General features: G+C 44.0%; 1 protein-coding gene across 1 annotated transcript in view; it reads left to right on the plus strand.

Annotated features, from left to right (window-relative positions):
• The first annotated feature begins 4,259 nt into the window (after positions 1-4,259).
• Positions 4,260-17,485, plus strand: part of LOC127924616 (paralemmin-3-like) — a 40,508-nt gene continuing 27,282 nt past the window's right edge. Inside the window, exon 1 of the mRNA XM_052509336.1 lies at positions 4,260-4,700. The gene's annotated coding sequence lies outside the window, so the exon portion shown is untranslated. The remainder of the gene's footprint in view (positions 4,701-17,485) is intronic.

Genomic DNA, 17,485 nt, shown 5'->3' on the forward strand with positions numbered 1-17,485 from the left:
GGACGAAGCTAATTAATGAATCGGTACGGCTTGAGGGCTTCAATAGAGAGAGAAAGAACTAGAGAGGCTGGGAGAGAGAGAGAGTGGAGGATGTGAGGGGTGAGAGAGATAATTAGAGTGAACGAAGGCAAGAGAGTGGAGATGAGAGAGAGTGAGGGAGGGAGTGAAAGACTCAGAAGACGAAGGAATGAGAGCATGAGACCGCGGGAGAAGAGAGAACGCAGGCAGTGGAGTAGAGAGGGAGAGGGAGAGAATGAGTGAGAGAGAGAGAGAGAGAGAGAGAGAGAGAGAGAGAGAGAGAGAGAGAGAGAGAGAGAGAGAGAGAGAGAGAGAGTGTGTGTGTATGTGTGTCAGCAGTATAGGAATAACGGCTGAATGATAGGCTCTACACTCTTAGAGAAAAGGGTTCTTCAGCTGTCCACATAGGATAATCCCTTTTGGTTTTAGGTACAACCTTTTGGGTTCCATGTAGAGCCCAATGTGGAAAGGGTTCTACATATAACCCAAAAGGGTTCGTTCTTGGAACCAAAAGTGTTTTTACCAGGAACCAAAAAGGGTTTTACTAAGGGTTAACCAATGAGGACAGCCGAAGAACCCTTTAAGGTTGTAGATGGTTTGTAGTTGTTTTCTATGATTGTAGGCGCAGGCAGCATACCTTTAGAAAGCTAAGCCCATGGCTGTGTGTGTGTGTGTGTGTGTGTGTGTGTGTGTGTGTGTGTGTGTGTGTGTGTGTGTGTGTGTGTGTGTGTGTGTGTGTGTGTGTGTGTGTGTGTGTGTGTGTGTGTGTGTGTGTGTGTGTGTGTGTGTGTGTGTATAAACGCGTGGGCTCAGGTGAGTGCCTCAGAATAGCGGGATTAATGATGCATCACCAAGTGGAAAAGTGGGGCGTTTCAGACACACACACACACACACACACACACACACACACACACACACACACACACACACCTGTGCACCAGGCCCTATATGGGTCATGGGCCTTCAGTGCCAGGCACCAGCCTCAGGGTGTGTGCGTGTGTGTTTCCCCCCACAGGAATAGTAAACTAACAAAAAAGTTGACCAACTGGGGACATTTTGTTGGTCCCCACAAGGTCAAATGCTGTTTCTAGGTGGTTTTTAGGTTAGGGTTAGAATTAGTGTTAGGGTTAGAACTAGGTTAGGGTTAGGAGCTAGGGGTTAGGTTTAGGGTTAAGTTTTTTTTGTTAAGGATAGGGTTAAGGTTAGGGTAAGGAGTATGGGTTATTGTGAATAGGATTTTGAACAGGACTGGGTGTGTGTCCCCACAAGGTTAGCTGTACAAGACTGCGTATGTGTGTGTGTGTGTGTGTGTGTGTGTGTGTGTGTGTGTGTGTGTGTGTGTGTGTGTGTGTGTGTGTGTGTGTGTGTGTGTGTGTGTGTGTGTGTGTGTGTGTGTGTGTGTGTGTGTGTGTGTGTGTGTGTGTGTGTGTGTGTGTGTGTGTGTGTGTGTGTGTGTGTGTGTGTGTGTGTGTGTGTGTGTGTGTGTGTGTGTGTGTGTGTGTGTGTGTGTGTGTGTGTGTGTGTGTGTGTGTGTGTGTGTGTGTGTGTGTGTGTGTGTGTGTGTGTGTGTGTGTGTGTGTGTGTGTGTGTGTGTGTGTGTGTGTGTGTGTGTGTGTGTGTGTGTGTGTGTGTGTGTGTGTGTGTGTGTGTGTGTGTGTGTGTGTGTGTGTGTGTGTGTGTGTGTGTGTGTGTGTGTGTGTGTGTGTGTGTGTGTGTGTGTGTGTGTGTGTGTGTGTGTGTGTGTGTGTGTGTGTGTGTGTGTGTGTGTTGTGTGTGTGTGTGTGTGTGTGTGTGTGTGTGTGTGTGTGTGTGTGTGTGTGTGTGTGTGTGTGTGTGTGTGTGTGTGTGTGTGTGTGTGTGTGTGTGTGTGTGTGTGTGTGTGTGTGTGTGTGTGTGTGTGTGTGTGTGTGTGTGTGTGTGTGTGTGTGTGTGTGTGTGTGTGTGTGTGTGTGTGTGTGTGGTGTGTGTGTGTGTGCATGTGCATGTGCATGACTCCCCAAGGCAGTATGTACTGTACGTGGGCTGTGTATTCATGCATGTTCATTATCACCAGTGTGAGGAGCTATAAAGCATCGTCCTGGGGGCTGCTGCTCCAGCCTGGATGTGGTATGACTTGCATCATGCTGCTGGATGTGCCTGTTACTCTACGAAGAGTTCTGTACATACTGTACTAGTTTACCATAATGAACAACTATTGAATATTCACATAGCTACAGACCAGGGGTATGAAAAGCAAGGCCTTCAGGTCTGTGGTGGGGCTGGTTATCATTTCTCCCTGGTAGTTAATTGATTGGTAATGTCACTGATTGGTCCAAAGAGTCACTCACCCGGTGTCGCCGGGTCTGAATCAGTCCCTGATTGGAGGGGAAGGATGACAACTTGAGGCCTGCATTTCAATAAGCCTGTTGGAGGGTGGATAGGATATATCATGTAAACATGCCTTCAATACAATATGTCCAGTGCATAGACCTGGCAAAGGGAGAGAGTTAGTTTCCTTGTGACTGACTGTTAAAAGCATCAAGATTTTTTTTGTGTGTGTTGTTCCCATGGAAACACAGCATCCCATTCCCATGACAAGGAGTGACATTCATTGAGGCACGCACACATGTACACACGTACACCCACACGCAGTATGGGGGAGAGGGACATTGGCTGGGACTGTACTGCATCAACCCCAGACGATTTTAATGAGGTCTAAAGGAAGAGGTTTCAACAATACACCACCTGGCAAAGAGAGTAACAGTAGTTATTCATATCTTTACTGCAGTCTCTCAAAGGACAAATAACATTAAATACTTTCTCACTACTTTGCAGATATGCGTTTTTCAATCATGTGATATGAGATATTATGATGCATCATTTTTTACCTGTCTGAAAGCCATTATGATAATGTGTGAGCTCAAGCACAGATGCCAAGTCATGCATATTAACATAGTTTTAACAACAGTCAAAGTCATGCATATTAACATAGTTTTAACAAGAGTCAAAGTCATGCATATGAACGTAGTTTTAATAAGAGTCAAAGTCATGCATATTAACATAGTTTTAACAAGAGTCAAAGTCATGCATATTAACATAGTTTTAACAAGAGTCAAAGTCATGCATATGAACGTAGTTTTAATAAGAGTCAAAGTCATGCATATTAACATAGTTTTAACAAGAGTCAAAGTCATGCATATTAACATAGTTTTAACAAGAGTCAAAGTCATGCATATGAACGTAGTTTTAATAAGAGTCAAAGTCATGAGACAAAGTCATGCATATTAACATAGTTTTAACAAGAGTCAAAGTCATGCATATGAGCGTGGTTTTAATAAGAGTCAAAGTGCAAAGTGGGGGTCAAATCATGTAGCAAACATATTAACATAGTTTTAACAGTCAATGAACGTAGTTTTAATAAGAGTCAAAGCAGTGGAATACAAGAGGGCAAGTCAGGGACAGTAGCAACCTCAATAGACAGTTCCACTGGGAGATGAAAGTAGAGCCTGAGACAACGACTAACATACACTCTCTTGCCTTGTGCACGCACACGTGGGGGCATGTATGCAGGCACAGGCACACGCATGCAATGCGCGTACGCGCACACACACATTGTTGGAAGGGACATGACTAATACAGTGTTTGGCTCTCAATGTGAAGAACTCCTACGGTTTCCTTTTTATTCAAGAATCAAAACTAGGGCGATTCAGGGTACGTGTTATTGTGCCCATGTGTGTGTTTGTGAGAGTCCATTTGATGGATTACAGTCAAGGATATTATGTTTAAATAGCTTGGGAGTTAGTTTGGACATAATTATTCAGATCGGAATATGGAGCAATGAAATATATATATGTAATCTGTAATTTACGGGGACGAGAATATTGCCCACATCTTCAGACGTTAAAATAGTAATGCCACTGTTGCTCTGGGTGCATTTAGCCTATATTCCAATATCCCGCTTGTATAATGAGAACATAGGAGGATACTGGCTACTACTGCTCCCTTCTAGATGCGCTACTATTCAACTATTTACTCTTTGTTTTGTCGATAACTTTTGTGATGTTCACATTGCCCATTCTCAATTTCACGTCACACAATAAAATATTGTCAGTTGTGTTCCCTGTTGCTCCCTGGTTTCAATGTCTATGGTTGCTCCTGTGGAATATAAAATCCACTTCTCACTACCTACAGTTGGTACATACGAACACGCAACTATCCCTGTGCTGCTCTCTGAAAAGAGGGTTGGCCACCCTTACCAGCACAACACGGAACATGAGTCAGGTAACTGTAACAGAACGTTGCTTCTGAGCTCCGGTGAATTTTGGACACGCACCGACTCGGTTTGGGAGGCAGGCAGTGACAAACATATTTCTCTGAAAGGGATTTTGCTGTACTCCCATGTCTATTTTAAAAACCTTAGAGACGTTTTAAGTTTCACGTTTTCGTGTGTCTGCTGCACTGATGTGACGAGTTTGGCGTTTCACAAGCGGATAAAACGCTCAGGTGTTTGTTTTTCATAGGTGGATTTTCTGCCTTTTTAAAAACCATTCCTAAGTAGAGCAACGACAGGAGGTTTTCCCCTGCGGTATATTTCTTTATTGCAAAACTCTTGTTAAACCACGTCAGTGTTTTTCTTGCTTTCGTTTTTAATTATTTCATTTCTAACCACCGACAACGCCGAGTGGCCACGTTGGAACAAACAGGTAAGTGTCTGCAATAATATTATCAGCCAACACCTGTCGATTTCAAAGTTACTTTGCTTTTGTTTTCTACTGAATTTGACATTTTCCCGACTGCAGAAAGTTAGTAAACGTCCTTGGGTTGACACCTTTGAACTCGTGCCAACTCGTGCTACAAATGTGATCCGTGTGCGCGCGCAACGACAGGCCTGGCTGCAAGCTGATGATTTGCAACGTGCATGACCTCTGTAAACCATTAAGCCACAGATTCACCAAACAATTTTAGAATCATAGTTACATTTGGTCCCATCTTATTTGTTGATATATTCATTCATCAGCTTAGAAATGAACTTGACAGTGAGTGTGGATAGTTACAAAGAAGAAAAAAACATTTTGGAAGGAGAGGTTATATAATGTTGCCAAAACAGATGTTGAGCTTTTCCATATCAATTCGAGTTATTTCACAGATCTCCCACATTTCTAGAGGGTACATTCAGAAATCATGATACACTTGAATGGAGTATTTAAATAGAGAGAATATAATCTACCTCAAAGGGATGATAAATGTAGCTCATTATAACCTAGTTAATGAATGCGTTCTGGGATGACGGGGAACACATTGGGACAGCTTTCTATCTCGGAGACTAATAGAGCTTGGTGATAGTGTCTAGCTGCTGTTGCACCACATACACACACCACCAATATTGTACACACAACAACATAGCCGACATGCTAAACTATTACCCATCTAACAGAATCCCTTGGCTCACACTGATTATGTGTCCTGCGTAAATGCAAGGGACTGTTAGATGTAGGAACTGACTTGCATATAATATGTGAACACGTACGGTATGTTCCTACTAATGTGCTGAGACACATGGACTGTGTGTAATGTCCATGTCTTCTTGCCTATGTGATGTTCAATGCACAGAGTTGCTCATTCACTCTGCTGCATTGTAAACTGCTGAGGTGACGTCATTATGTAGACCAAGCCTGGTCTCATTCTGAGAGAAGAAGCCAGGGGCTTTAACCTGAGTCATCTAAAACCAACAGCACATAGATCTGCTTAGCTAGCAAACAGAGACATATGCATGTGGGGGGAGGGACCCCAGGTTACAGGGGAGACTCCCAACAGGTCCCGAGGGACGTACTCTTTAAAGTCTCCCTTCGCTGAACCCCCTAGGCCCTAACTGTGTGCTAGCCCGAGGGTGTCGTGAACATAATTGAACCCCTGACTCATTTTGTTTCTAGGAAGTAGTATGGTGTTCAGTTCACTCTTTAAGTCCCTATAACCAGGGGCATATTCATTACTGCACATTGTAGCTTTCTGTTTTGCAACAGAAAATTGAAAAACAAATGTTTCTTAATGGACAAATTCAGGTAGTTACTCCCTGTTTCATCCGTTTTTCTTCCGTTTGGTATCTAGTGAACCTGCCTGGTCTCAGAACATTTTGTATTATTTTGGATAGAAATTCGAAATACTTCATTTATTCAGATGTTTCGTATGGTGTATATGTTTGTGAATGTCATTATTCATATCGTATGGCTCCAGATCATCTATAAGTCTTTGCTAGGTAAAGCCCCGCCTTTTCTCAGGTCACTGGTCACCATAGCAATAGTAGCACGCGCTCCAGCAGGTATATTTCACTGGTCATCCCCAAAGTCAACACTTACTTTGGCCGCCTTTCCTTCCAGTTTTCTGCTGCCAATGACTGGGACGAATTGCAAAAATCACTGAAGCTGGAGTCTTATCCCTCTCCAACTTTAAGCATCAGCTGTCAGAGCAGCTTACTGATCACTGTACCTGTACATAGCCAATCTGTAAATAACACACCCAACTACCTCATCCCCATATTGTTACTTATCCACTTGCCCTTTTGCACCCCAGTATCTCTACTTGCACATCATCATCTGCACATCTATCACTCCAGTGTTAATGCTAAATTGTAATTATTTCACCTCCATGGCCTATTTATTGCCTTACCTCCCTACTCTTCTACATTTGCACACACTGTACATTGAATAACACTATTGTGTTATTGATTGTACGTTTGTTGATGTGTAACTCTGTGTTGTTTTTGTCGCACTGCTTTGCTTTATCTTGGCCAGGTTGCAGTTGTAAATTAACTTGTTCTCAACTGGCCTACCTGGTTAAATAAAGGTGCAATGAAATAAAAATAAATAAAATATGTTACGAATTTGCTACACATATATGTTAATAATTCCAATTTGTTGTGGCTAATGTTAGCTACCTGACTAACGTTCGATAGGCTAGGGGTTAGGGTTTAAGGCTAAACAGTAGTAAGTAGGTAAAACGTTTCTAAAATGCTAAAGTTGTCTGTGATGATATTCAAACACTCACACTTTGGGTTGCTAGACGTTCACGTTATAGACCTTCTTTTAATTTTTACCTTGAGTAATCATCTGTCTTATGTAACCATACCAAACGTAACATATCATACTAATTTGAGGTGTCTCAGATTTACATTTACTATGTTGCGTCTAGTCTGAGACCAGGCTGAGTGGACGTGAACCAGACAGGGTTCAGAGACATCGAACTGGTCGTTCTGCTTTAAACCATCTGTGTTCGCCTTTGACTTAAGTCTTTCTCTCTGATGCCTGTGTGTGTGGTTGGTTTGTGTCAAATGTAACGCAGTGCACTATTAGATTAAGTACGTTATTTACATATTTGTTTTAAATGTTATTAGGCACACCACCACGTTCATGAAATTGGTTCGCTCCTACAACTACTGAGCCACGTGGCCATGGCTCGTTATATAAACAGGCAGACAGGCATCGAGGCATTCAGTTACTTTCCGAATTGAACGTTAAAATGGGCAAAACAAGTCACTTAAGTGACTGAGTGTGGTGTGATTGCTGGTGCCAGTGCGCCAGTTCCAGCCTCCTGGGATTTTCACACATAGCAGTGTCTAGGGTTGACAGAGAATGGTGTGAAAAAACATTCAGTCAACGGCAGTCCTGTGGGCGAAAACAGGTCATTGATGAGAGGTTGAATGAGAATGGCAAGAATTGCGTAAGCTAACAGACGGGCCACAAACGGGCAAATAACGGAGCAGAACGGCATCTCGGAACTCGTCAGTGCTTGTCACGGATTTGACTATTGCAGCAGATGAACCACACCGGGTTCCACTCCTATTAGCTAAAAACAAGACAAAGTGGCTCCAGTGGGCACACGGTCATCAACAATGGACAATTGAGTTGAAAAACAATTCCTGAATTGACGAATCCTGGTTTCTGATTCGTCATGCTGATGGCAGTCAGGATTTGGCATAAGCAGCATGAGTCCATGGCCCCACCCTGACTGGTGTCAGAGGTACAGGTGGTAGTGGTAGTGTAATGGTGTGGGGAAGGTGTTCCTGGCACACGTTAGGTCCTTTGATACCAATTGAGTAACATTTCCATGCCTCGAAGAATAGTCTGTTCTGGAGTGGGTCCGACATGGTACTAGATGGGTGTACCTAATAAACTGGCCACCGAGTGTGTGTGGGTGTGCAAATTCAACATGTAAAGTGTTGGTCCCACGTTTCATAAGCTGAAATAAGTTTCCGGAAATGGTCCATACGCACAAAAAAAATATTTCTCACATTTTGTGCATTTTTTTTTCTCCATCCCTGTTAATGAGCATTTCTTCTTTGCCAAGATAATCCATCCACCTGATAGGTGTGGCATATGAAGAAGCTGATTAAACAGCATGATCATTACACAGGTGCACCTTGTGCTGGGGACAATAAAAGGCCACTAAATTGTGCAGTTGTCACACTACACAATGCCACAGAAGTACAATTGTCCTGCTGACTGCAGGAAAGTCCCCCAGAGCTGTTGTCAGATACTTTTCTGTTAATTTCTCTACCATAAACTGCCTCCAACGTTGTTTTAGAGAATTTGGCAGTACGTCCCAACCAGCCTCACAACCGCAGACCACGTGTATGGCGTTGTGTATGTACCACGTGAATGGCACCTTGTGCTGGGGTGCAACTGTGCCCACACAACGCCATACACGTGGTCTGGGGTTCTGAGGCTGTTTGAACGTACTGCCAAATTCTCTAAAACAACAGAGGCAGTTTATGGTAGATCATTTTCTGTTAATTTATCTGACAACCGCTCTGGGGAACTTCTGCAGTAAGCATGACAATTGTACACTTCCTCAACTTGGGACATCTGTGGCATTGTGTTGTGTGACAACTGCACAATTTAGAGTGGCCTTTTATTGTCCCCAGCACAAGGTGCACCTTTTGCTGACGGCAACGTTGTGAACAGAGTGCCCCATGTTGGTGGTGGGGTTATGGTATGGTCAAGCATAAGCTATTTTATCGATGTCAATTTGAATGCACTGAGATACCGTGACAAGATTAGAACAATAGAAAGGGGAAAATACTTTTTCACAGCACTGCATGTATGTATATATACTCTATGTATGTATGTATACTGTATGTGTGAAATATATTGGTGTATGTGTGTGTGAGATTGTTGGGGGAGAGAGGAGGGGTGCAAAAGAAAGATGAAACTGTGAATTAAGTGTAACCACATCAGTTGGATTTTTATCTCTGCTATCCTGCTGAGGAGAGCGAGTGTCACACTGACAAGACTGAGGGAGATAAAAACAGAGAGATAAATCATGGTGAAGGGAGAGATGGAGTGATGAGATCTCTCTCTCCCCTGGGTGATGGATGACTAGTCTGCTGGAGGGAAATTCCTCAATGCCTCACACACTGCCCTGCAGTGACTACGCTACCCCTCTTTCTCTCCGTTCCTCTCTTTAATACAATGTTCCCCTCTATTTAAATGTCTTTCTCTCTTTCTGTTTCTATATATGCCTCTTTTTCTCTACCTCTTTGTTTCTATTTTACTGTCTTTCTCTCTTCCAATTCCTCTATCGTTGTCTGTTTCTTCCAATTCCTCTATCGTTGTCTGTTTCTCCCAATTCCTCTATCGTTGTCTGTTTCTCCCAATTCCTCTATCGTTGTCTGTTTCTCCCAATTCCTCTATCGTTGTCTGTTTCTCCCAATTCCTCTATCGTTGTCTGTTTCTCCCAATTCCTCTATCGTTGTCTGTTTCTCCCAATTCCTCTATCGTTGTCTGTTTCTCCCAATTCCTCTATCGTTGTCTGTTTCTCCCAATTCCTCTATCGTTGTCTGTTTCTCCCAATTCCTCTATCGTTGTCTGTTTCTCCCAATTCCTCTATCGTTGTCTGTTTCTCCCAATTCCTCTATCGTTGACTGTTTCTCCCAATTCCTCTATCGTTGTCTGTTTCTCCCAATTCCTCTATCGTTGTCTGTTTCTCCCAATTCCTCTATCGTTGTCTGTTTCTCCCAATTCCTCTATCGTTGTCTGTTTCTCCCAATTCCTCTATCGTTGACTGTTTCTCCCAATTCCTCTATCGTTGTCTGTTTCTCCCAATTCCTCTATCGTTGACTGTTTCTCTCTTTCATTCCTTCTCGCCGGTTCAGTTCTGCTCACTTGCACAACATAACAGTTCCTGTACATGACACTGACTAATTATTACCATTAGAAGTACTGTAGCAGAGATCCCATGCTCTCTACACTATAGTACACAACTCCAGTGATCTGTCTCATCAGTCTGTGTGATGTCAGTCTTTCGTACCTGATCTTAGAGGCTCCCAAGGTGTTTGTGGTATGTAAGTGGGAATCTTTTTGTTTGTCAGTGTCTTGACTTTGTCCGGGAAGGTAGTGTGACCTGGGAGAAGGTACAGTTTACATTTTGTGTGTCTCCACGGTCTAGAATCATCTGACAGTGACCCGACAAAAAAACTTGCTCTTTTGAGAAGTTCTCTTTCTCCTATCCCCACAGTACAAACCCCTCCTCCACGCCTGCTGGCAAGGCATCACTACAGACCACATAAAACACCAAGACAATTATGTGACACTTTAAATCATGTATTATTGATGTCGAGGAAATGGTCTGGGGGTGATAGTATAAACAAGGAAATAGGGCCTATTCTGACATGATAAAGTCAGCTGTTTAGCTCTTAGTAATTACCTAGCCCTTCATCATAGCGAGCAACCCATGAAACTGGTGTGTGTGGAAGTCCAAGATACCCAAATTACTCTGACTCAGGTTTTTCACTTTAAAATGTATGCCAAACAAAAACCAATGATTGCAAAGTTAGAGAAATCATATAGCTCTATGCACAAGGACTACTTTTAACAATTTCCACAGAAATAAATTCCACAAAAACACATTCTCTTGAATTGTGCCGAATCAAATTTTGGTAACAGAAGTACGGTTTGTGTTGTAACAAACTGTAATTCTGTTACCAAAGCTTTGCACATTTTATTGTGGAATTGCCCAGTAGTAGTAGACTACTTTTTACCCGAGACCCTAGTTAAGGAAGCTATTCCAGGCACCTAATCTATGACAGGGATGAGAGGATATTTTAAGGTTGTCACAATGTTTATCTAACCTTAACTGTCTCTGTTTATTTTGCTATCTAACAATGATAGTAGAGACTCCTTGAGACTGTTTGCTTTTTTACTGCAGTGTGGTGTGTGAGAGAGAGAGCAGTGTGCTTACTCAGTATAAGGTAGAGGAGGCCTGGTTTGTAGAATGAGGTTTTGATCAATGGGCATTTCAGCTGCCCGTGCTCTAAATCCCACTGTTTGTTGTCATGACGCCAAGAGGTTGCCATGGTGTGAAAGGGCTGACTTGTCCTATGGGTGTGGACTAACCTAAGCCTCCTTTTGGCTTTGACTAGTCAGTTTCGTTGGTATGGTCTCTTGTCTACAATAGAATCATTCACTACATTGTACAACATTAGCTGATAGTTTGCTCATCGTGATAAGGACTTATTTTGGAGTCTCCTTTGAATACTATTTGCATGATCACCTACTGTTTGTTAGATATGTGCTCGCGTGGCCGGGCACACTTAATCTGTGCAAGCAGTGAAATACCAATGCAACTGCCATGTTTGGATGTCTGGGGGTGCAACCTGACATCAGACATTGGTCTAATATATGGTATCTGTTTGCTTCAGGTTGCTTAGGCCACACCCACCACCCCCAGATGTTTTGTTTAGGCCACGCCCACCACCCTGGAAGGAGTTTGCTTGGGTCACCAGGTCAGGGTCAGGAATGGGACAGTGTTTGTTGGGATACCATGGTGTTTGCCGGTTGGAATGGGAACGTGTTTCCCGGTTTGACAGTTCATAACATGGTAACTCAGATTTAAACTGTTCCTTTGAATGGGATACCTGTGCTCTAAGACCAGATCAGGTTGGAATGACAGTGTTTGACATCCAGTGTTGGAATGGGAGTGGCCTGTTGGAATGGGAAGTGTTTGTCGGTTGGAATGGGACTCTGGTTGGAATGGGACAGTGTTCCTCAGCACTGTGGGAGCTGGGTCTGGTTGGAATGGGACTGTGTTTGTCCAGTACACCAGGGTCAGGAGTGTTTGTCTGTTGGAATGGGACAGTTTGTCTGTTGGAATACCATGGTGGGATGTCTGGTTGGAATGGGACCAGAATGGGACATGGGACAGTGTTTGTCTGGTTGGAATGGGACAGTGGCTGTTGGAATGGGACAGTGTGTATGGGACCCTTAGATTCCCTGGTTGGAATGGGACTATGTTTGTCATGGGACATGGCTGGAATGGGACTCGGTTGGAATAAAGACATGCGGTTGGAATAGTTGAATCACTGTTGGAATGGGAACCTGCTGGAATGGGAATCCTGTTGGAATGGGACAGTGTTTGTCCTGTTGGAATGGGACAGTGTTTGTCCCAGATGTTTGTCCTGTTGGAATGGGACCGTGTTTGCATACAGTGGGTTGGAATGGGACCGTGTGGGACAGTGTCCGGTTGGAATGGGACCGTGTTTGTCCGGTTGGAATGGGACCGTGTTTGTCCGGTTGGAATGGGACCGTGTTTGTCCGGTTGGAATGGGACAGTGTTTGTCCGGTTGGAATGGGACAGTGTTTGTCCGGTTGGAATGGGACAGTGTTTGTCCGGTTGGAATGGGACAGTGTTTGTCCGGTTGGAATGGGACAGTGTTTGTCCGGTTGGAATGGGACTGGGACAGTGTTTGTCCGGTTGGAATGGGACAGTGTTTGTCCGGTTGGAATGGGACAGTGTTTGTCCGGTTGGAATGGGACAGTGTTTGTCCGGTTGGAATGGGACAGTGTTTGTCCGGTTGGAATGGGACCGTGTTTGTCCGGTTGGAATGGGACCGTGTTTGTCCGGTTGGAATGGGACCGTGTTTGTCCGGTTGGAATGGGACCGTGTTTGTCCGGTTGGAATGGGACCGTGTTTGTCCGGTTGGAATGGGACCGTGTTTGTCCGGTTGGAATGGGACCGTGTTTGGAATGGGACAGTGTTTGGTTTGAGTGTTTGTCCTGTTGGAATGGGACAGTGTTTGTGTTTGTCCGGTTGGTTGGAATGGGACCGTGTTTGTCCTGTTGGAATGGGACCGTGTTTGTCCTGTTGGAATGGGACCGTGTTTGTCCGTGTTGGAATGGGACAGTGTTTGTCCTGTTGGAATGGGACCGTGTTTGTCCTGTTGGAATGGGACAGTGTTTGTCCTGTTGGAATGGGACAGTGTTTGTCCTGTTGGAATGGGACAGTGTTTGTCCGGTTGGAATGGGACAGTGTTTGTCCGGTTGGAATGGGACAGTGTTTGTCCGGTTGGAATGGGACCGTGTGTTTGTCCGGTTGGAATGGGACAGTGTTTGTTTGTGGGACAGTGTTTGTCCTGTTGGAATGGGACAGTGTTTGTCCTGTTGGTTGGAATGGGACAGTGTGTTTGTGGGACCGGTTGGAATGGGACAGTGTTTGTCCGGTTGGAATGGGACAGTGTTTGTCCGGTTGGAATGGGACAGTGTGTTTGAATGGGACTGGGACTATGTTTGTTTGGAATGGGACTAGTGTTTGTCCAGTGTTTGGGTGATAATGAGGAATGTTTGTCCTGGGTGTTAAACATTACAGCAGTTGTCTGTCTGCCGGCAGATGGAGCACATCTATTCTAGGACTTTGTCTCTGTATCAGAAGTAGGGTAAGGAGTCACTGTGACCTGTCTGAAATGGGTCCTTCAGTTTAGATTTGCTTTCTCTGTTAACTTAGCTTAGACACGTTAGCTTAGCTGCTAGGCCCCAAGGCAAACACAGCTCCTGGTCTTCATCCAATAATAACAGTGGAGATGAACTGAGACCAGATTAAACCAGTCCTGGATACCTTTCTCCAAACCTGTTTCAGAGTTAAACAGATATGCATACATGACACACACAGGCACACACACACACACACACACACGCACTATAATCCTTTACACACACACACACACGCTATAATCCTTTACACACACAGAGACAAAACAGGGAAAGTACTGAAGCAAGCCATTACATGTCACACCTCTCAGAGCTGGGATGAGACTGCTGCTGCTGCTGCACACAGACAATGTTAGGCGGAGGTGACTCAGTATTCTCATTACAGAACAGCCCAAAATAGTTTGATCAAAAGTAGGTCAAATGACAGAACCATACAATATCATATCCTATTGTCTGTGTGAGCAGCTAGGTTTAGGTGTGTTATGCTTGTTTGTATTAGGCTTGTTTGTATTTTGTGTGTGTGTGTGTGTGTGTGTGTGTGTGTGTGTGTGTGTGTGAATACACGTGGCCCTGTTTATATTCAACGAGCTGGTTTGACATGTCATTTTGTGCTTTAACTAATGGAGTCAGTGATGACAAAGGGGATAATAAGTAGGGATGTCGGTTCTCTGAAACATCTGAACGTCTCTGGCGACAATTGGAAATCGTGTGTGTGACATGTTTGTGCTGTGAGGCAGCCCGGAGTGTCTTGTCAGAACAGGTGTCTCAACCTGGGCCCCTGTTAGTCTCTTGATCTTATTCTCTCTCGCGCTCGATCGCTCTCTCTCTCTCCCTTGCTCACTCTGTTTCTCTCTGACACTTTCAATTAAATTCAAGAAAAAAGTTTATTGATATGGAAAGTGTAGCAACTTACAAAGTCAAACATTTTGCCAAAGCAAACGTGTAAGAACCTTGAAAAGAAAGAAATAATAATGTACCCAGCAGTTCTGTCTCTCCGACTCCTCCTCTATCTGACTCCTCCCCCTCTCCTGGTTATGTCAATCAACTGGTGCTTCACCTCGCGCGTGTGTGGTGGGATTTGTGTTACCTGTCAGGTTGTGTTTAAACAGTGGTTCTAGATACGAGACCTACATGCTGACCTTTCACCCCTGTCTCATCTCTATATATGCACACACTCCCACATTTCCTGAAGATATAGAGCCTGACATATGATGGCTTATGAATAACTCAAATAAGCCACACACACACACACACACACACACACACACACACACACACAATCACAGACATATCAGTGTTTCAACAGCATGTCGTGTCCTGCTCCGTCTCAGTAGAATGTTGTCCTCTCATCTCTTGTTCTCTCTCTCTCTCATGGCTTAGTCTTAGACAGTCAGCATGGCTTACTCTCCAACTACAGAGAACCCTCAGCTCTATGCCTGATCAATGGCAAAAGTTACACTTTTTTTTGTCTGGTACTTTATCCTTTTAACTCCCCTCAATTCACTGGATGTGTCCCAATGGCACCCTATTCCATACGTAGTACACTACTTTTGACCCAGGCCCATAGAGCTCTGGTCAAAGTAGTGCACTATGTAGGCAATGGGTTGCCATTGGGACACAGCCAGTGTAGCTCAGATAGTTCAGCTGGTAATTCCCCTCAGAGAAGTGTTCAGTAGGCCAGGCTTAGAGAGCTGCCTCCAGGGTTGAGGGATCAGGTAGGCAGTGAGCGAAGGGATGGTGTGTGTGTGTTGTACCTTAGTTTCCACTGCACCAGTGGAGGATATTGCAGAGAGCGCGGTGGAGGAGGCGAAGCCCGGCCCCTGGACAAACAGAGACATTATTGTGTGTGTGTGTGCGGTACTCAAAGGAGCACCTGACAGAGGGGGCATTGATGCACCCTGGGCTGAGACTCCTTACAGCCCAACACTGTGAAGAGGAGGAAACATCCCACACAAACCTACATGTTATTTGTCATGTACTGTATAATGACATTACTGTGCACTCCAAGCACCGTTGCAGATAATGATGCAATACTGAAATAATTGTGTGTGTGTGTGTGTGTGTGTGTGTGTGTGTGTGTGTGTGTGTGTGTGTGTGTGTGTGTGTGTGTGTGTGTGTGTGTGTGTGTGTGTGTGTGTGTGTGTGAAGTCATTGAATCCACCAGACATTTGTTATGTGGAGTAACTTGATAAATGACTAAGAATAGTGATCTGTAGTTTTCTTTGGTGATCCCTGCCACACTCCCAGTCTGTTCACTGTTGACACTGGGCTGCTATTGCAGCATACACATACATACAAACACTGCTCAATAGGAATTGCAGTGTTTTCATTCCCCTGACCCAGCCTGTCACAAAGACATTATAGTGGGCAGTGTGCTGTTGGATCTGACCCAAGCAAACACCATAGATTCCTGTCATCACACACACAATATATATATAAAGTGTCAGTCATAAGTTTGGACACACCTACTCGTTCAGGGGTTTTTCTTTATGTTTACTGTTTTATACTTTGTGGAATAATAGTGAAGACATCAACTATGAAATACATGTAGTAACCAAAAAAGTGTTAAACAAATCAAATATATATTTTAGTTTCTTCAAATTATCCACCCTTTGCTTTGATGACAACTTTGCACACTTGACATTCTCTCAACCAGCTTCACCTGGAATGCTTTTCCAACCATCTTGAAGGAGTTCCCAAAATGTTGAGCACTTGTTGGCTGCTTTTTCTTCACTCTGCAGTCCATCTCATCCCAAACCATCTCAATTGGGTTGAGTTTGGGTGATTTGTGGATGCCAGGTCAGCACTCCATCACTCTCCTTCTTGGACAAATTGCCATTACACAGCCTGGAGGTGTGTTTTGGGTCATAGTCTTGTTGAAAAACAAATGACAGTCCAACTAAGCGCAAACCAGGTGTGATGGTGTATCTCTGCAGAATGCTGTGGTAGCCATGCTGGTTAATTGTGCCTTGAATTCTAAATAAATCACTGACAGTGTCACCAGCAAAGCACCCCCACACCATAACACCTCCTCCTCCATGCTTCACGTGCAGAGATCACCCGTTCACCTACTCTCCGTCTCACAAAGACACGGCGGTTGGAACTAAAAATCTCACATTTGGACCAAAGGACAGATTACGACCGGTCTAATGTCCATTGCCCGTGTTTCTTGGCCCAAGCAGGTCTCTTCTTATTGGTGTCCTTTTTAGTAGTGGTTTCTTTGCAGCAATTCGACCATGAAGGCCTGATTTACGCCGTCTCTTCTGAACAGTTGATGTTGAGATGTGTCTGTTACTTGAGCTCTGAAGCATTTATTTGGGCTGCAATATCTGAGGCTGGTAACTCCAATGAACTTATCCTCTGCAGCAGAGGTAACTCTGGGTCTTCCACTACTGTGGTGGTCCTCATGAGAGCCAGTTTCATCACAGCGCTTGATGGTTCTTTTTCAAAGTTCTTGAAATGTTCTGTGTTGACTGACCATATCTTAAAGTAATGATGGACTCTTGTTTCTTTGCTTATTTGAGCTGTTCTTGCCATAATATGGACTTGGTCTTTTACCAAATAAGGCTATCTTCTGTATACTACCCCTACCTTGTCACATCACAACTGATTGGCTCAAACATATTAAGAAGGAAATAAATTCCACAAAATACAATTTAACATGCCACATCTGGTAATTGAAATGCATTCCAGGTGACAACCTCATGAAGCTGGTTGAGAGAGTGCCAAGAGTG

Source organism: Oncorhynchus keta, unplaced genomic scaffold (genome assembly GCF_023373465.1).
Source record: "Oncorhynchus keta strain PuntledgeMale-10-30-2019 unplaced genomic scaffold, Oket_V2 Un_contig_436_pilon_pilon, whole genome shotgun sequence".
Classification (NCBI taxonomy): Eukaryota; Metazoa; Chordata; class Actinopteri; order Salmoniformes; family Salmonidae; genus Oncorhynchus; species Oncorhynchus keta.